Genomic DNA, 21,838 nt, shown 5'->3' on the forward strand with positions numbered 1-21,838 from the left:
TTTCTGGCAACGGAAAACATCGTACAAATCGGGTAGAAAAACCTTTTTACCAAAGTAGCTTGGTAGCGAATATTTTTCACAGATACTGAATTAATCAGCGGAGGATACTCGTGTCGGATAACATTTCGAAAAATATTCGTTCCCGCGTTACCGGTTTAAATACCCCACTTCGTGCCGATCGATACAACGATCTCTTGGTAACCTACGTTCGGTAACCTAAGGTTATGGGTACGATTGGACGACAAGCGGTGGCGCGACGATCCGATTGGGCCGCGGGGCAGCTGCTGGCCGGCGATTGGTCGCCGCGGGTTGTGTACACAGTCGGCATGGGGGCCGGCGTATCTCGTGCTCGCGATCATTCGGAGTTCGCGCGTCGTGAAGCGCGGGAGTGTCGACGCGCGATAATCACGCGCTCTTCTACACGTTGTGCATTGTGTCGTGTCGTCGAGTGAAAAACGCGGGCACGATCAAAATGTGACAGCTCCTGCAATCTCTCCGGTGCATGGAAAAGGATCGACAAATCGTTCAACGAGGAACGAACTTGACCCGGAAACTGTGCGCACGTACCCGGTGTCTGCGAAATACTTCCCGGGGAATATGAGTTCGGCGAGTGCGTGAAGTTTGGCCGAAGGTGAGTCGATGTCTCCTGAATATTGCACGACCGTGTTTTGTGTTTCCGTCGAATAATTGTCGGCGATTAGACCAACGAAACGATACCAACGTCCGATGATTTACTTGGTCATTTACCGGGTTACCAACGAGACGTAATCACGCGTACAAAATGCGACGCGATAGCATTGTGCATCGATGTTGCGACAGCGACTTTTACAGCACGTTCCCACGAGTGAGTTAGGTTGAAACTTTTCGCGACGTGGTATAATAAAAGTTCGAATTGTTCTAATACGTACACAAGTTTTTCTTCACGCGGTCGTTAGTTTTCGTATACAGAATTTCGATGATAGATGTCAGGTCACTTTAACTATGTTTTTTTCGAGAACTCGGCGGTTTCAAAATGGTTGACTTTTTGAAACTTGAAGAATAAAACATGAAGGAAAATATAACTGGTACTCTGCGTATGATATTTGAGCCGTTTATTTTGAAACTGGCATAAGTCACTTCACCGTGATGAAAAGTGGTGATTTTTGAATGTTTAAACGAAATTATTTATATTGAGAAAAATATCAGTATCCCACGAATCGAAGTTACCGCGCCTCGTTTTTCGACTATCCGACACCGGATGCGTTCTACGAAATCGGTATTCAGTTTCGATTCTTCGAAACTTAGGCGCGATTTCATATCGTTATGGTTGGTACGGGATGATTGATAAGGAGAAAGCAAAACATTTCGGATAAATTGCAACGAAGAGACGTTTATTTATTATACGAAATGCGACGTAGAGAATATTTAAATCTAACCTCATTTTATGTCCATAACCAAATTTAAATCTAACCTCACGCTATATATAATTTGTTATGTGATACAAATTGGAAACACAATGATGTTCGTAGAGCTATTCTGATCGGAGGGAAGAGAATTATTACATTAACATAATGCCTTTATTGTTAGATATATATTATGTAATTATTAAAATATGTTCGGATATACACAATTCAAGGCTATTCATATTTGCAGAGAATGTTCGATATTAATGTTATATCGAATTTACGAAACAGAGAAGTCGAGATAATCAATGACGAGTAGAAAGAATTCTCTGCAAATATGTGGCCTTGAATTGTTATTATATATTATTTATATATTATTATATAATATAATATATTATATAATATTATTATATATTATTATATATTATATATTATATATTATATATTATACATTATTTATTATTTATATTTTTTATTTATTATTTTATATTTCATTATTTATTCATATATTTTTATAATCGCATAATTTGCCGATCGAGTCCGAATTCTCGTTTGCCGCGGACACACGTCGCGATCGCGGTCGCAAAACAAAGCGTTATCAAACGGCGGTTGTACAACTTGTCGCACGATAAACCGTGACGCGAGTGTGTGGGGCCCCATTAAACGACAGCGGCGCGGTTTCATTGATTCGCGACGGGCACTCGATTCACGTTTCACTCGGGAACGTTAATCTCGACGGCCGCTTCCGGGAAACGGAAGGCGCTTCCAGCGTGTTCCTCTTAACCGGAAAGGGTCTTGGTATTATACAAACGGACGGAGGAGAGTAGTAGAATGATTCCACCGATCGCTGGCCCAGAGCATCAAGGCCGCATTCTGCCCTCTCGCGTAACCTATTATTTGGCCTGTCGTCGTCGTCGTCGTTTCGGAAACGTGGTTGGCGATAGGACCGTTACGGGAATTACACGGCGGTATAAAAAAAAAAAGAGAAAAACGTTTCTATTTACCCGTCGATCCCCCGGACGATTATATTATCCAGGTATGCATGCTACCGCTCGCGAACTGGCACGGCTTATGCATATTGCATGTGTGTTCGCGTAGTATCGCTTGGGAAGAGGGTTTAGACTGTGTCCGGCCATCGAGTTTCCCCGCGCTTCATTGTTTTCACAAGTCTCTTCGACACGCTTCGAGTCCGATTCGATGATAACAGGCCCAACGGCGGCCAACGTTGCCCGTGCTCGCCGAATCGATAGTCGAAGCCGGGCTCACCTCGATATTATTCCATAAAGTTCCCATGAATGATTCGTTCGAAATAGATCCGGATCGGTTCGTCAACGTGCCAAACGAGTCCTCGAATAACCTCAAAATAGGAGCTCGAGTTTTCGATGCTCGAAACTTAGGCCAACGTTCTCGAAAGGGCTGTCGTTTGTACTATCGCGTGGGTAAGCTGGTTCTGCGACGAATTTGAGGCACAAAATTTCAGAATTAATTGTTGCATCGATGCGATTATTCTCGCGGAAGACCGCGAGACAGTCGATCGCTCGCGCGTTCGATCCAACCGTCGCGAGTCGTTCAATTTCGATGTAAACGCATTGCTAAATGCGGAAGCTATCGATTCGACGCTGTTCGAGTCCCGTTCTAATTTCGGTGGGTCCCCGATCGGGAGGCGAAACGCGTTCGGAACCGCGCGACGCGGCCGCGTCGAGAGCAAGCCATTAATATCGAATCGATCGTCGCGCGACCACGGTCGATCGGTGCCGTTGCAATGGGAACTCTTCTTTCCCGGCCGAACAAAGACGTTCCTTCATAGCCGGCGCGAAAACGGTGAGCACTCTCGGTTGCGCCTGAAGTGCGTCGTCCAAAGGCGCGCGCGCGCGCGACCGAAAAATTCGGCGCGTACGCGCGTCGACATTCCTCTTCCGGACGTTTCGCGTTCATCTCTTCACGAGGGAACCGACGCGACACGACGCGACGCGACGAAACAAACTACCAAGCGTGTGTTTGGTAACGCGTTGGAATTCGAGCAATGAAACATAAATTCCCGATGCGATGCAACGATCAAGGATGGAAAGGCATTGGCGTGGTCATCCAACTCCGTTGGACATTGATCGCGCGTTCTTCTCGCTGAATTAAGTTACCGAAAGATCCAACGGAACGGGGTAATAAATATATTATAATTTCTTTTTGTTTGAAATAATTAGATATCGACGCTTCGAATTTCGGAGAAGGCCAGAATATCGTAACTCAACGAAGAATTAGAATTAGAATTAGAATTAGAATAGAGTTACTATAGAATTATATATATTGGATTAGAATAAGAATTTATGCATTCTTACGTTGCATGAGACGCTGAATAGTTGCGTTTTCTTGCTATATATTTTCTATATACTCTATACACTTCTATATATGTTATTTATATATATTTATTTTTCCGATGTAATATTTTTCCAAATAAAAGCCTTTTTAAAGCGAGGTTTCGAGATCACGTCGAGACACGATATCGATCGACGTTGATTTTGATTTAAGAGAGAACTTCCTTCCGTGCAACGGAAGGCCCGGCGATCGGATAATGGACGCGTATTTTGAGAATGCATGTAAATAGCCGGCGGGCACATAGGCGGGGCGATAAAATCGTCAGGCGACGTACCAGAACCACGTGTAATTCTTACGAGCGTTTTCTTATATACCGGAAGCGTTAGCAGACCACGTGCCGACAGGGGCGTGATCACTCGACCCCGGAGTTCTTTACTTCGCCGGGAACGACTATACAGGGTGTCCCAAGAATGTTGGCCAATAAGAATCGAGTACGGCTGACGCGAGGCGGCCCAGTCAACCGGCGCCAGCTGGGCTCGCCTCTCATTGGCCACCGTTTTTCGTTGATAACTCGTTAACGGTGCCTCGGAGAACATTTTTGTAAAGGAAAAAGTTGCTTCAAACGACCCGAGGAACCCGCCACTTTCGGATTGCGAGACATTTTTATTTACATTTATATTATATACGTTATATATTATTTTTTATATATTATTATTATACTTATATATTATATTATTATTATTGTTATTATATTATATTATATTTATATATTATTTATTATATACATTTATATATTATATATTATTTTACATTTATATTTATACGCGTCCCTGTACACATCGCCCTTTCGCGGCGATGTTCGTTGTTAACATATCCCGCTCGTCGAAATTCTCCTTCAATCCCCACTTTTTCGATCGCCGAGTTCGGGGACGCGGAACCGCAATTTTCTTTCGACACGACCGGTGGTTCCGGGGGGGTTGAAATATGGAGAACGGCGGGCCGAGCAGGTGAGAACAAGCTCCGCAGTCCTCATCCGCGGCGAGTCGGGGCCGGCCACCGGGAACTTTTCCTGGATTCGGCCGACTGACGCCGCCTATTTATATCCCGTCAGTCGTAACCCAACCAGTCGGCCGGCGATATAGCCCCGGTAAACTCGGTTCAAAGTTTGCCTAGGAAAGGTGCACGTGAACCGGTCGCCAAGCTTTAATCGATTTCATCGCCGCCTTCCGGCTTCTTGCCCGAAATCTCGCTCTCGAATCGCGCGGCCTGCGAGCACAGGGCTGGGTCTTAGGGGTCGGAACCCTTTATCGTCGCGAAGAATTTTCGGCGACGGGGCCTTGCGATTCTCCGCGTTATTTCTTTTTTTTTTAACCGAATGATCGGACTCCCGGGTCGTCAATAGCGACGGAATTATTTACTTAGGTTGGAAAATTATTTTTCTTTCAATCTGTTATAATTTCCAAATTTTATTAATATATATATATTAATTAGAATATATATTAATATATAATTATATAATATTAATATATATATTATTTATTATTAATATTAATAATGTTATACTAATAATAATATTAATTTAAATAATAATATAATATTATTATATTATTATTAAATAATATTAATAATATTAATATATATAATTATATATTGATATATATTCACAAACGTAGAAATGTTGAAAAAGCAATTGATATTATACAACTTCCATAATTAATTATCAATCGATTTTATAAAATACTTGTTATAACCTTGACACTTTTGAGCTTGGGACTATAGTAATGTGTCTCTCTAAGTGACGCACAGATTGTCCACAAAAATATGGACAATTTGGGAAGAGGGGATACGATTATTCGAGCCTCGCATAACCTTGACAATTCGTGACTATAAAAAACGAGCTACAAGGCTCGAATAATCGGCTCATTTAGAGAATATGCAATCATAACAGACAAATAAAATTATAAACGCTCCTAAAAACACGGTCGACAGTATTTTTAATCGAGAAAGCCTGTGCCGTTCGAAGGGACGAACCGCGCGATTGGAATTGAAATGCGCTGGAAATGAAATCGCGCCTTTTCTCGCGCGTTTCGAATCCGCGCTCGTCCCTCGCGCGGAACGGTTTCCGCGTGGCAGAAGGACGGCTTTCAAAGTGAGAAATTGGAGGATCGGTGCGGCAAGAGGACGTCGCGTGGCTGGTCGCGAGGTGTACCCGAGCACCGCGGCAGGTGTAAATAAAAGCGGAGCGGGTAACCAACCCTCGGCCAGCGAAGCGCGGCCAGCCGTGACCATTCTCTCCGCCGTTCCATTGTCAGCTGGTCTCCTCCTCTCTGGTTCTTGCCACCGCGGCCGCGCTCCACTTTCTCGCATACTAATTTCCCCGCCGTGCAGTCGGTCTCCCCGAGTCATGCGGCCGTTCCGTCAATTCCCGGACGATCGTGGAAAACTTCTTTTCGAAACGCGAGCGAGCGCGCGCGCGCGCGGGGCCTCTACGCGGGGCCTCCTCGGCCGAACCAGGCGGAGCGCCTCGCGTGGAAACGAGACCGGTGCGTCGACTGGTGACAGGAAACGCTGAGGAGGGCAGCAATCATCGTCCATTGTAATACTTTCGAGACGGGAGGGAATGCGCCGCGAAAATTGTACCGAGCCAGCCGTCTCGAACCGACTCTCGTCGTCTCTCGGCGGACCGACGGAGGCCGACGTAGAAAGCAGATGGAATTCGATGGTCGGGCCGGAAGTCGGTTGCTTCGAACGGTTTCCGTATGAAAATGTGGCGAACTTTGGCCTAGTAACAGTCTCGATTTCATTTATTTAGTTATTTACTTATTTATTTAGTAGTTAACACGTTCGCTATCAGCGTCGCACGATTTTTTATTTCGCGCGAAACAATGCCATGTCGTGAATATAATTATTTAAAATTGTATATATGATATTTGGAGAATTTATAGCTTCTCTCTAATAAATATAATAAGCAATAAATATTATTTGTATTCGCTTATAACGCATAGCATGATATTTAGAGAATTTGTAGCTTCTATATTAAATATAATGAACAATAAATATCATTTATATTTGCTTAGAACGCATAGCATGATATTTGGAGAATTTATAGCTTCTCTTTAATAAATATAATAAACAATAAATATTATTTATATTCGCTTATAATACATAGCAAGATATTTAGAGAATTTATAGCTTCTATATTAAATATAATAAACAATAAATATTATTTATATTCGCTTAAAACGCATAGCAAGATATTTAGAGAATTTATAGCTTCTATATTAAATATAATAAACAATAAATATCCTTTACATTCGCTTAAAACGCATAGCAAGATATTTAGAGAATTTATAGCTTCTATATTAAATATAATAAACAATAAATATCCTTTACATTCGCTTAAAACGCATAGCATGATATTTATAGAATTTATAGCTTCTCTAATGAATATAATAACCAATGAATATCATTTATATTTGTCGACTGACAAAAATTAAGAAACATGTTACACAGATGCATATTTCAGAGCGTAATAAACCTTCTTAACACGGGATACAAATTTCAATCGTATCAACGAAAATATTAATTCTATTCTTGTTTATAATTTGTCACTTTTATTTTATTTTCTTTTTTACGTCCCCATTTTCGTACAACTGGCGTACACGACATCGGATAGAAAATGGAGAGATTTTTTTGAACGTCGAATCAGGATCGATCGCATCGAACAGTTTGAACTTTTGACTCGGGGATAAAAATACACACGATCTCGCAGAGGTTGCTCGTCGAGTTTCCGAACCGGAAGAGGGGCGCTGCACCTGGAATAGAAGCCACCCGGGTCCTAATTTAAAGCGATGATCGCATTTCATAAAGGAAAAACAGTTGGCCCCCACGCGAGTCTCTTATCTGCCGATTAAGGGCATGGAAATCAAAAGAGGTTCTCTCTCTTCCTCTTCTCTAAGAGAGAGAGGGAGAGAGAGAGAGAGAGAGGGAGAGAGAGAGAGAGAGAGAGCAAGAGATAACTGACAGACACGACGCGGTCAACAGTACTCTAGTTAACCACGCCATGTATTTATATCTTCGGCTGCAATCAAACGAGCTCCCGCGACTGCTTTCTTCGGCAAATCGCTGAAGTTGGCTCCATAGGGTAGCCTCAACACGCGCGCGCTTCGCGTGTTCCATATACGGACCGTCGAGGCTCGAGGAAGGGTTGTGAAATCTCGCGTAATCGGGGACAACGAGCGCCATTAGTCGAATTAACTCGAAAATAGAAACAAACATAGCGATCGTATCAACGTCTCTAGAACGAATGCTTCCTAATTTGATCGAACGGAGCGTTCTCTGCGTTATACTTGCGCAAAATCGCGAAGCATCCGGCAAGAACGTCCGCGAAAAAGAAGTTTGTCGCGACGAGAATGAAAATAAATATATATATATAACGAGAATGAAATAAATGCGACTTATATAGAGCGTCCTAAAATTACAGTATTCCCGGAAAGAGGTTCTCGAGGTCATTTGCAGCAACTTTTTCCTTAGCGAAAATGCGATCCGCGGCTTCGTTCACGAGTTATTAACGAAAAACGGTGACCAATCGGAGAGCGAGTGCGGCCGGCGCTCCGCCCTTGCGACCACTGCCGCGCCGACTCGGCCATCTAACACAGCAGAGGGCGGAGCGTCGGCCGTACGCGATCCCTCATTGGTCACCGTTTTTCGTCAATAACTCGTAAACGGAGCCTCGGATCGCATTTTCGCAAAAGAAAAAGTTGCTTGAAACGACCTCAGGAATCTCTCATTTCCCGCATACACCATAATTTCGGGTACTCTGTATAAATGCTGTAAATTTCACTGAAATTATTACGTTTGTCACCGTACTTTCCTACGCGACTGTACCTCGGTCGCGGCATACGATAAATATAAACGTTCTCGTTCCGTGATTTATTATAACAGCGAAGAGAATCGCTCTAATCAACGCAGCTGCGGAAGAAACGAAGTGGCGCAAGGGGGTTTAAGGGTCGTTCGCCCTTCGCGTTCCGGCGAAGGAACTTCTGATCTGAAAATGGAGGCGCGAGTCTATTCTGTTATAATTGCCCGATGGTAGTTATGAATCGCCGTGGAATTCCTGGAGGTATATAGGGTCGGGAAGCTCGGATCGTTGCGATCCCACGTAAGGAACCCGCCGCCGTCGCGGCGCGTTAATTGGCGCGATAATCTCGGCGCATTCCCTCGCGTAAACGCGAGGAAACGCTTAGGGAAGCGCGAGGAAACACGGTGATTCGGGATCGCGTGACTACGGGACGAAACCTGTTCCCTCGGATGCTCAGGGTCGCCGAGCTTAGAATCTCCCGGTATCGCGGATCCGACTGATAATCCCTAACCCATTTCCGGCGCGATACGTCGCCGCCTCGGTTCCGATATCAGCCGCGACGGGACCGGGATCGCGGTCCACCGAGAAATCGATGGATCGGGCCAACAGAGCCTGGACCGCGCGGACGAGAAATCGAAGAGGGACCAGGGGAAGGGTGCTTGGAAACTCGAGGAAATGCTTGCGACCCGTCGTAGACGACTCTGAGAGGAGTCGGCGACTCCGGGAACATATAACTTTTTTCAAACTGGTCTAAATTGACTGGAATCTTTTTTCTAAGTGTTAAAGGGATATACTTTTTCTTTAATTCTGCATATTACTATTATTGTTATTATTATATTATTATATTATTATAGTATTATATTATTATATTATTATAGTATTATATTAGTATATTATTATAATATTGTATTATTATAGCGTTATATTAGTATATTATTATAGTATTATATTAGTAAATTATTATATTATTATAGTATTATATTAGTATATTATTATAATATTGTATTATTATAATATTATTATTATTATTATTATTATTATTATTATTATTATTATTATTATTATTATTAATTCTGCAATTCTCACATAAAACGAGAATAGAAGATGAAAAACACTCGTTTTTTTGACTTTTTTTATCTGAACCTGGAATTTTATGTAATGGCAGAATTAAAAAAAGAAAAAGTATGTTAGTCCTTGTACCGTAAACTTTTAACATCCATCCCCCTTAACGCTTGAAGAAAAATTAAAAAATAATTGTACAAGCCGACGGATCCACAATATTTAAATTAACAAGAAGTCATTGCATTTTATAAAAGGTGAACGAACACTTCTTGCCAGAGATAATTGTGTACGATGATTTGTTTTTGACGAAGTTCTAAGGCGTCCTAAAGGAATTCTAAGAAGGCCTTAGAGACCCTAGGGAATTCTTGGAAGATAAGAGTTCGTCGAGAGCAGCGTTCCCCAAGATTTTTGGGCCGTGCTCCGCGTAAACGCTTGGATGATCTCGGTACTCGCCGAGATATAACAGTGAAATAAGCTCTAAAATAGTTCGCTATGAATAGGTGCTTCAAATAAACGAGGCGCATGCATACATGGAACTGTTTTTAATCTGATTCTCTTGGATGTTTTAACGGCGAAGCCCGAAGTGAACCGTTGAAACACGGATAACCCGTTTCAACGCTAGATTTACGGAACGCTGAAAGCAGCTGTTTTATATTGTTTCGTAAAAGCAGCAAGACGATATCTGCTCCGATTTTTAACGAGCGTTATTTGTCGTAAGTGACGAAGAATTGTAAATTAAACAATTCGTCATACCGACGTCATACTACTTTTCAAGATACATAAATCTTTTTTTCTCGTTACACATTATCCATATTTACAATATATATACAGAGTGTTCCACAATTATATTAACAGCCGAAAATGAGGGGTAGATGAGGTCATTTGAAGTAACTTTTTCCTTTGCGAAAATGCGATCTGCGGCTTCGTTCACGAGTTATTAACGGAAAACACTGACCAATGAGAGGTGACGGCGCGAAGTTCGAGAGCCCGCAGCACGAGGCTTTGACAGAAGGTCGGGACGGACTCGAGCCGCGTTCGAAGTATTGAACAAATCACGATGCGAGAACTTTCCGGATTTTTTTTTACTACGTAACAGTGATATTTTTAAGAAAAACGCTGTTCACCTTTACTTTAGAACGTCTGAAGAATATTTACCCCTCATTTTCGGTTGTTAAAATAATTGTGGAACACCCTGTATATATTTTGAAACAATAAATCTGGTCCTCCTGTTTGTGCGTGTGTTCTCCTTCGAACAAACCTGGAACAAACAATAAAGCGTAATTTTTCTTAACAATAAAACTGCGAATCGAACCTAAATACCGTTTCCAAAAAAGAATGCGAACAGGATGTGAACGCGAATCATTCTGAAATAATTCAAAACGCTTGAAGCAATTGAAAAAGAACCACTGCTCCGTCTTCGGAGCATTTTTCAAAACACTATGCAGGTTCATACGACGCGCACTTCTGTTATCCGTTGCCTACAAATCTCGAGGAAGCCGGCGTAAGTGGAACGAAGGGACGAAGTGCTTCGGAGAGAGAGTCTGGGAAAAGCGTTTTACTCCTGAGAATCGAAAGGAAAATTGCAGGCGGTCGTCGTCGGGCGCGTCGTTGTCCGAGCAAACTTCCCGCGAATGAAAAGAGAAACCTGTTTCGGTGGATGGTCAGGGTCGCCGACGGAGACGAGACGGGACGAGAGACGCTTAATCGCGGATTCCCGCGATAATCCGTAACCCATTCGCCGTGACGCGATATCCTGCCTTCGCGCGCGCGATATCGACCCAGATAGTCCGCGGGGATCGCGAGATAGAGCGTCCGCGAGCCCGACTCCTGCCGTTTAATTTGTTCGATGGTCGGAGATAGTCGCGCGACACGGCCTGCGATCAATTGATAGCCGGGGCAGCGAGGGAGGAGAGGGCCGGCCGATTACCGCGACGATCGAGTCTAATTAGCCGAGTCGCGAGACGGGTGCGTCGCGGCGACGCGCGACGGCTCCGTCGACGGCACGCGGGGCCCGCGACGGCGCCCGTTTATCACTCGACGCGAGCTGGAGAGAGAGAGTGGGAGAGAGAGAGGGAAAGAGGAAAGAAGAAATATGAAGAAGAGAGAGAGAGAGAGATAAAGAAGTGAGGGAGGGAAAGAGAAAAGACGAGAGAGAGAGAGAGAGAGAGAGAGAGAGATAAAGAAGAGAGAGAGATATAAAAAGAGAGATATAAAGAAGAGAGAGAGGGAAAGAGAAAAGACGAGAGAGAGAGATATAAAAGAGAGAGAGAGGGAAAGAGAAAAGAAGAGAGAGAGATATAAAGAAGTGAGAGAGGGAAAGAGAAAAGACGAGAAAAATATATATAAAGAAGAGAGAGAGATATAAAAGAGAGAGATATAAAGAAGAGAAAGAGAGGGAAAGAGAAAAGATGAGAGAGATATATAAAAGGGAGAGAGGGAAAGAGAAAAGACGAGAGAGAGATATAAAGAAGAGTGATATAAAGAAGAGAGAGAGGGGAAGAGGAAAGAAGAGAGAGAGAAGGAGAGAGAAAAGAAAAGAGAGAAGAAGAGACAGTGAGAGAAGAGAGAGAGAGAGAGAGAGAGAGAGAGAGAGTAAGAGGAGAGAGGGAGAGAGAAGTAGAAGAGGGAGTCTTTGAAACGACGCGGAACAGTGCGCTCCTTTCAATTATTTATTTAACGGGCAATCGACCTCTGAATGCCGGGCACTCCGTAGCTCTCGCTGACCGGGCTTTTGACAATAATAATCATGACCGATGCCTTTATTGGTCGCGCCGTGGCCGCGGCAAACATAAAAATTAACGAGACCGGGCGCAAAAGCGACTCGCGAGTGAAAGATAAACGAGGAAACGCGGACATGTGAAACCGAGCGACGATACGATGCACCGATACCGGTATATACATATACATACATACATATATATATATATATATACACATACATACAAACATACATTGCAGCGTTCGTTAGTCCGTTGTCGCGCGATCAAATTCGATGCAGCCGTTATCTGTTATACATTCGTTTCTATGTATAACCGTTCGCGCGCGATCCGCGACGTAAGTTCCACGCGCGGTTTCTTAAACGGAAACGTTACTCGTTCCCTTAAAATCGCCGCGAAATATGAAAGCAAATGAGCGAAAGGCAAATTCGGACGTACCGGAGACAAAAATCATCTCGTTCCGTTAGAGAAATTCTTTCATTAAGCCCGACGAGGCGCCTATTACAGTAATGTCTCCCTAATTGACGCTCGGATTACAGTAATGTCTCCCTAACTGACGCTCAGATTGCGCAGAAAAATGGACGATTTGTGAAGAGGAGATACGATCAGTCGAGCCTTGCGGTTTATTTTCACAGTTATAAATTGTCCACGATTATAACTCCTCTTCCCAAATTATTCACTTTAGTGGACAATCTGAGCGTCAGTAAGGGAGACATTACTGTATGCATAAAAATGGACGATTTGTGAAGAGGTGATACGATTAGTCGAGCCTTGCGACTCGTTTTTATAGTTGTCGACAATCGATAACCATAAAAAGCGAGCCACAAGGCTCGAACAATTGTATCTCCTTTTCCAAAATTGTCCATTTTTCGTGAACAATCTGAGCGTCAGTAAGGGAGACATTACTGTATGCATAAAAATGGACTATTTGTGAAGAGGTGATACGATTAGTCGAGCCTTGCGACTCGTTTTTATAGTTGTCGACATTCGATAACCATAAAAAGCGAACCACAAGGCTCGAACAATCGTATCTCCTTTTCCAAAATTGTCGATTTTTCGTGGACAATCTGAGCGTCAGTAAGGGAGACATTACTGTATGCATAAAAATGGACGATTTGTGAAGAGGTGATACGATTAGTCGAGCCTTGCGACTCGTTTTTATAGTTGTCGACAATCGATAACCATAAAAAGCGAGCCACAAGGCTCGAACAGTCGTATCTCCTTTTCCAAAATTGTCCATTTTTCGTGGACAATCTGAGCGTCAGTAAGGGAGACATTACTGTATGCATAAAAATGGACGATTTGTGAAGAGGTGATACGATTAGTCGAGCCTTGCGACTCGTTTTTATAGTTGTCGACAATCGATAACCATAAAAAGCGAGCCACAAGGCTCGAACAATTGTATCTCCTTTTCCAAAATTGTCCATTTTTCGTGAACAATCTGAGCGTCAGTAAGGGAGACATTACTGTATGCATAAAAATGGACTATTTGTGAAGAGGTGATACGATTAGTCGAGCCTTGCGACTCGTTTTTATAGTTGTCGACATTCGATAACCATAAAAAGCGAACCACAAGGCTCGAACAATCGTATCTCCTTTTCCAAAATTGTCGATTTTTCGTGGACAATCTGAGCGTCAGTAAGGGAGACATTACTGTATGCATAAAAATGGACGATTTGTGAAGAGGTGATACGATTAGTCGAGCCTTGCGACTCGTTTTTATAGTTGTCGACAATCGATAACCATAAAAAGCGAGCCACAAGGCTCGAACAGTCGTATCTCCTTTTCCAAAATTGTCCATTTTTCGTGGACAATCTGAGCGTCAGTAAGGGAGACATTACTGTATGCATAAAAATGGACGATTTGTGAAGAGGTGATACGATTAGTCGAGCCTTGCGACTCGTTTTTATAGTTGTCGACAATCGATAACCATAAAAAGCGAGCCACAAGGCTCGAACAGTCGTATCTCCTTTTCCAAAATTGTCCATTTTTCGTGGACAATCTGAGCGTCAATTAGAGAGACATTACTGTAGTTCCGGAAGTCGCAGAGCACGGTATCGGAGTTATCTCGCCCAAGAAAATCTTCACTCCCAAAAAAGAAAAAAAAAAGAAAAAAACGACGCCGTATTAAGGTTCGACTAATCGGACATAATCCGAGCGAATAATCGGACATAATCGATCGCCGATATGAATTAAGCAACACCGCGTTGCGACAGCGTGCGTCTATGTCTGCGAAAAGAAATCCCAGTTCGAAAGGGTAACATTTAAAGCGCGCGCGTGCACTGGGCGCGTTGAGACGCGTTCTCACTTCGTGAGAAAAAAAAAAGAAAAAGTAACCTAAAACTCCTGCAGAGCGGTATACAAAATGATCCAATGATTTCTTTCAGCCAACGAGAAGCAAGGATCGCCGAGGATAAGCCAGCCGGCCAGCCGGCGTAGGAGGGCGAAAGGGGCGCAGAGATTTCCGGGGGCCCGACATGCGATAAAGGATATACGTAACAACGAGCGTAAGTAGTCCTCTTTCTTCCTTCTCCGTGTCCGGACATGCTCGCATGAATAAACAAGCAGGGATTTAAAAAAAAATAAAAGAGAAAAAAAGAAAGAAGAAAGGAATCGCATAGGTTCCCCTCGAGGAAAGGATGATCCCATGGGACGACGACGGCGACGACGACGACGACGACGGGTCGGACGGGTCGGAACGGGTCGGGCGGGTCGGGTCGGTCCCGCGTCACTACTCGATAACGAACTTTCTTTTTTCATCGACGGTTTCTTCGAGTCGGTGACGGCCAGTTATGAATTTTATGATTTATTCGTGTTGCTCGTGGCGAGGGGAGCCACGGGAGGGATGCTGGAGAGGGTCGGAGGGAGGCGGGACGACGACGAGCACGAGGAGGAGGAGGTAGCCCGGACCCAGGGCCGGCCATTATAGCTGGCCGTATGAGTTACGACTGTGTGCATGCCAGTGACGTGCAGTCATCGGGCAACGCTTGGTTTAGTGCCGATAGCCCTGCGCTTTTCGATCCTATACTTAGCGGATAACCGACATATAGCGATATACTGCGCTTATTAGCGAGTATAATAAGCCCGGGCGGGCCGGCTTCGACTTCGATAACTGTCCGTTCCTCGGGTCGCATGGTCCCCGTCCGTCGCGTTTCGGCAACTTTTCTTTGATACTCCCATTGCTTTCTTTTTTGTCTTTTTTTTTCTTCGTTTTTCTTTCTTCTATCGTCGAACCTCTTATTTCAAGTCTGATTTATTGGACGATATAGGCGAGAGCCTATTCGAGCGGGACACACGTTCGCGTCCACGTGCGCAGAGGATTTCGCACCGATCGATCGATCGATTGGTCGTATTCAGCCGCGTGTGTCTCTCGATAACAGCTCATCGCCGAGAAGTCGCGATGCATTATGCGTATGCACCATGCGAATAGGCTTCGTTCTAACCGCTGAAGAACGCGTTCGTCTTCTTCGGATACGCGGACAGCTGCACGTTGATCTATTTAATTGTCGATAACAGTCTGTTTTCATGGAATCGTCCACTTTCGCTTGATAATCCTAGTTTCTAGGATTCCGTCGGAGCTCGCGCTTCATTTTGTTGTTTATCAGGCGATAGGTTAACCTGCTCGCGATTGTGGTTGCGCTATTGTAAAACACTAACCTCGGAGATATATTGTAATTATATATTATTATATTTATAAGTTTATATTATTTCATTTGAGTACTAAATATATGTATATTATCATTGTATAGCGAATATATACACATATATCTCTATATTTGCCATTTCCATGAAGTCTATAAATATTGGGTTGGCAACTGAGTAATTGCCGATCTCAGTTATAGATGTCTCTCACTCCCGATTTTATGATATCCGTAAATGTTATATTATAAAATTATTATTATTATTATGTTATTTTTTATTATCCGTGAATGTTAGCAACTGGACAAATCGAACGCAGCGGTCAAGGAAAAGCGACCAGAATTGGTCAATATATATATATATTGACCAAGCATATAATATTTTTCCAAGCATTGCCATCTTCCAAGTCTCGTCGAAATCGGCGTATATAGCGATATATATTGGGTTGGCAACTAAGTAATTGCCGATCTCAGTTATAGATGTCTCTCACTCCCATTTTTATGATATCCGTAAATGTTATATTATAAAATTATTATTATTATTATTATGTTATTTTTTATTATCCGTGAATGTTAGCAACTGGACAAATTGAATGCAGCGGTCAAGGAAAAGCGAGCAGAATTGGTCGATCGTAAAGGTGTCATTTTCCAGCAGGACAATGCTAGGCCGCACACGTCTTTGTCCACTCGGCAAAAATTCATGGATATTGGTTGGGAATCGATGTTACACCCACCGTATAGTCCTGATCTCGCGCCATCGGATTACCACTTATTTCGATCCCTGGACAACTCCCTTCGTGGTAAAACTTTTAATGACGATGACGCTGTAAAATCTCACTTAACTCAGTTTTCGGCCGAAAAGGATCAGACTTTCTACGAGCGTGGAATTTTCAAGCTGTCAGAGAGATGGCGAAAAGGTCATCGAACAAAATGGAAAATACATTACAGATTAAACTTCGTTCCAAGTAAAATAAAATTTTTATTTCATTGAAGAAATCGGCAATTACTTAGTTGCCAACCCAATACAATAGCACCGCGAGAGTACAATAGTACGGTTAATTACGGAAGTACGGCAAATTTCGCGTTCGTCGAGATCGATTAGCGAGTCGATCGATCCGAATTCGCGAATCGCCGGGGGAACCACCGCGTCGTCGAGGCTTTTCTCTGTAAAAATTTGACGAAGCCTCGATGAATAAATCGTCGATAAAAATCGTCGACGCCGCGTCGCTTCCGCGCGCCGTAAAGTTGTGCCCTCTCTCGCCGGGAAAAAACTGGGATATCCTTTTTCTCCGGCGACGGAATATTTCGCGTACGTATTAAATAAATCGTCGTGCTTCTCCGTCTCGTTTCTTTTTCTTTTTTTTTTGTCGCGTCGAATACACGGTAAATAAATCAGCGGATAAGAATTTTACGAGCGCGCGAGTTATCTACGGAAGGTCGCGGCGGGAGTGCATCGGTCGCCTATAAATATCGGAAATTATGGACAAATAAAAAGCGGCTTGCCGCGCGTCGTAGGTGGGTATGACGTTTGAGAAGCAAAAAAAAAAATTCGCGGAAAAAAAATGGGGAAAAAAGAAATTTGGAGATGCCGGGGATCGAACCCGGGGCCTTTCACATGCAAAGCGAACGCTCTACCACTGAGCTACATCCCCTCTTGAAAGAAGTGGCTCGGACAGCCTACAAGTCCCGTCGGCGTGCGCGCGCCGGCGTGCGCGCGCCAGCGTGTGTGTCACGATCTGTGTTCTCCATTTTAGAAACCATACTAACATGCCGCGCGTCATTACGCAAGCGACGATTCCCTGGGTTAAACTGTCTGGCAATATATTCTGGACACGCGTTCGTGGACACGTTCTTTTCTAAAGATGATCGTCGTTATTTTTTTACATAAATTCGTTAACGTCGAATTGTTTCGATTAATAGATTGACTCTGCGTTGAAATATCGGCGACGATATCGGTTACGATTTTCTGAACGCGATCGTTTGTTAATTTAATCTGTGACAACTTCGACTTCAATTATTTATTTGTTAATAAATAGATAAATCTAATATCGGGAATGTACGAAACGTGTTAATGAGATTACTGTGCAATAAATATTGTTTTGGCTAATTCAACGTACAGGTGCTAACATAGTTATCTCATCTTTTAATAGTTTTTTGATAAATTGAATAGGAGATACAATGGTAGAAATAATAACATAATAATACAAAAATTATAATATTAGTATGATAATAAAATAATAAAATAATCATAATATTAGTATAATAATGAAATAATAATAAAGCGATAATATAACAGTATGATAATAAAATAATAATAATAATAATATAATATTAGTATAATAATGAAATAGTAATAATGATATAATAATAAAGCAATAATATAACAGTATAATAATAAAATAATAATAATGATCATAATATTAGTATAATAATGAAATAGTAATAATGATATAATAATAAAGCTATAATATAACAATATAATAATAAAATAATAATAATATAATAATAAATAAATCATTACTATTCTATTACCGTACACTATCTCCAGAATTAAAATGACAGTAAATTCTCTCATTCTCTCACTCGCGCCTCGTTTTTACAGCTGTCAATTGTCAACTATAAAAACGAGCCGCGAATAATCGTATCTCCTCGTCCCAAATCGACCAGAATAATCGGTGAGAATTTACTATATATCACTACGATGATTCTATACGTCCAAGTTTCGCATAATTTCTGTACAGCTTTGAACATCCCCCGTTACACCGGATCACCTAGAAACCCGTCCGAACCGAACGAATCCTAAAGGTCTATTATCCGAACACTGGTCGACAGTCCAGTTCGTATAATCGACGTTCGACCGTGTATGTGTGTGTGTGTGTGTACCGAAAATGCCCGGAACGTTTCCACGGGACCGTCGATCGGCGCATTAATTTGCGCCATAAAAACCACAGTGTAATTATTACCGTGCGGCCGAGAGATATTTGAGGGAACTTGATCTCCGGACAGTCGTTGATTTTCGATCGCGTCCGATTAAGCAGCCAACCGATGTTAATTACACGGAGGAGCTTTGGTAACGAATGATCGAAACGAAACGCGGGGCCCGGGCCTCCTCGGCCGTCATCAAACAGTTCGTGGATCGTTTCGAGAGGGATGCGGTTTTAATGGTCGTTAACATTTCGAAAGCCTTGCGTCGAGTTGCGGGGCAGGGCCCCGCGCGCGCGCGCGCGCTCGCTCGCTCGTTCGCGGTTGCAAGTATAATCGGCGAAACGTTATTTCTTGCGTTCGGAACCGGTACGAGACGAATGGCGGTGTACCGTTGGGATCCACGGGATCCACGGGATCCACGGCCGCGATCTGTCGGGGCCCGCTCCGGCCCGCGCGACTCTCCCTCTCTCTTTCTGTCGTTCCGCCGATCGACATCTACGAATTAGCAAAGCAAATATCAGCCGAGCGAAGATAATAAGCGTTCCGCTGGGAACAAGGAATTAATGGCCGCGGCCCGGCGCGGACCCGCCGCGAAACCGGGCACCGTCCGGTAATCGCGATACCCGGCCGCTGAAAAATCCGTCGGGCCCCGGAGTCGTGGCTCGGACCACGCTTTCGTATAATGCACCATTGTTGTTCTTCCCTCGATATCACCGGTGCACACGAGAATGGACTAACGGCCGTGGAATCGGCGGAACAATCTCTCTCTCTCTCTCTCCATCGCTCTCTCCCTCTCTCTCTCTATCGCTCTCTATTACTCTCTTTCTCTCTCCATCGCTCTCTCTCTCTCTCTCTCTATCGCTCTCTCTCCATAGCTCTCTCTCTATCGCTCTGTCTCCATCGCTCTCTTTCTCTCTATCGCGCTCTCTCCATAGCTCCCTCTCTCCATAGCTCTCTCTCCATAGTTCTCTCTCTATAGCTCCCTCTCTCCATAGCTCTCTCTCTCTCCATAGCTCTCTCTCTCTCTCTCTCTCTCTCTCCATAGCTGTCTCTCTCTCTCTCCATAGCTCTCTCTCTCTCCATAGCTCTCTCTCTCCATCGCTCTCTCTCTCTCTATCGCTCTCTCTCTATATATATCGCTCTCTCTCTATCGCTCTCTCTCTATATATATCGCTCTCTTTCTCTCTTTCCGCCCTCTCTCTTCCTCCCTCTGTCTTTTTTCGGATAACGCGTCCAGCCAAATAATTCCGGGGGTGTGACTCATCTTCCCTTCGTTTCTTCTTCTTCAAAGAGCAGCGGATGTGTCGCCTTTCCTGGATCGATGGACAGCCAGAGAATTTCTCTTCGGTTACTTTCTGCCCCCTCTTCTTCTTCTTCTTCTTCTTCTTCTTCTTTTTTTTCTTCTTTTGCTCAACCTCTTGCCCCTCGTCTCGATCGATTCGCTGTTTCTCTGTTAAATCGCTCGATTCTTGTGGTATCTTTTCTTTTTCTTTCTCTTTTCTTTTCTTTCGCCAAGATTCCCGACTGCCATAAATGCGCGAAGCAGGCCAACTGTTATCGAATAGTTGCCCGCTATATTTAATCCGTAGGGTTTCTTTCTTAGTTTAGCCATTTCTGCGGCGGATAGAACGCTGAAACTATCGAGGTTTAAATGCGTCTGGTTTTTTTTTTAGTACTTTCTACTTGTATTTACTTTGTATTTATAAGATATACTTTTTTGATAATATATATTTTTTTGTAATATATACTTTTTTGATAACATATATATATATATATATATATATATATATATATATATATATATATATATATATATATATTTACTCTTATATATTACAATACTATAATACTATAACATTTATTAATTATATAATAATTAGACGTTTCGCCATTGTTATTATCACGCATGATCGAATTAAAGAGTCAAGATTTAAGAGTGATTTAACAGCGATTTAAGAGCGATTTAAGAACGATTTAAGAGAGATTAAAGAGCAATTTAAGAGCGATTTAAGAACAATTCAAGAACAGAGAATAAGAAATAGAAAACCGGCATGATAGATTCAGTGTGAAAACCATCAATTAACAAACAATTTAAAAAAAAAACAACTATATATTCCGACGAAATTCGTTCAAATAAATCAAACAGTTCGGCAGCCGGCCACACAAGTATCTCTGCGATCTCGATTAATCATAAAAAGAAAGAATCCGGTATCCGTCCGGTAATTCCGGTGCAAACAGTTCCGACGTCGATAGCAGATCAATGGAATTTAATTTGAATTTAAGAGAAGCGAACGAGCTTCGTACCTCGGTCGATTATCTTTCAAATTTTCGGAACCGGTCCGTCGCGATAGCGCGATGATTATTCGATGCCGTTTTATCGGGACAAGCACAAGCGCACAAAAGTGTACAGGTTACATCGAAACGGGATCTACGTACATGTAAAACAGCGGGTCGGAAAGAATATTGGCAAACTAGCGGCTCTGTCTGCCGTGATAATTCTGTTGGAAAACATAGCGTGCCGCGGTGCATCGGGTTATGTAAAGCTATTAAAAAGGCCGCAATGAAACGGCCCGACACAATCGCCGCATTTGCACGTCGCCCATCGTCATCCTGGAAAGCGTAAAGATCGCATTTTCAACACTTTGAGCAGCGCCGGTTCCGCGGAGAAAGCGGAATCCCAGCTTCGAATCCGATCGTTCCTTAAACAATTGTCGGAAAGCGACGGCACGATTGTTCGCAAAATTCAATGAGCTATCAATTATTATTCAATTATTATTCAATTATTTAATTATCATTATTATTATGGAATGAAGCAATTATCCTACGCTGTTATTATCCTACGCTGTTAAAAAAGAGAGTTATCGAGCTTTTTTTAGACCCTTCGCAATCGAAGCCTTTTTCACTCAGAATCCAAAATAGCATTTTTCGTCCACGGTTACAGTT

At 42.9% G+C, this 21,838-nt stretch overlaps 1 protein-coding gene and 1 non-coding gene across 5 annotated transcripts in view; one reads left to right on the plus strand and one right to left on the minus strand.

Moving 5' to 3' along the window:
* Positions 1–294: 294 nt before the first annotated feature.
* The window catches only part of LOC117229715 (uncharacterized), a 50,294-nt gene continuing 28,750 nt past the window's right edge, over positions 295–21,838 (plus strand). Inside the window, exons 1-2 of one of the 4 annotated variants that reach the window (XM_076518973.1) lie at positions 295–631; positions 14,720–14,839. The gene's annotated coding sequence lies outside the window, so the exon portion shown is untranslated. The remainder of the gene's footprint in view (positions 632–14,719; positions 14,840–21,838) is intronic. The other 3 variants (XM_076518972.1, XM_033486395.2, XM_033486397.2) reach the window with 3 other exon arrangements.
* Positions 17,551–17,622, minus strand: TRNAA-UGC (transfer RNA alanine (anticodon UGC)). Its single transcript has one exon. It is a non-coding gene; the product is annotated as a tRNA-Ala (tRNA).

Source organism: Megalopta genalis, chromosome 2 (genome assembly GCF_051020955.1).
Source record: "Megalopta genalis isolate 19385.01 chromosome 2, iyMegGena1_principal, whole genome shotgun sequence".
Lineage (NCBI taxonomy): Eukaryota > Metazoa > Arthropoda > Insecta > Hymenoptera > Halictidae > Megalopta > Megalopta genalis.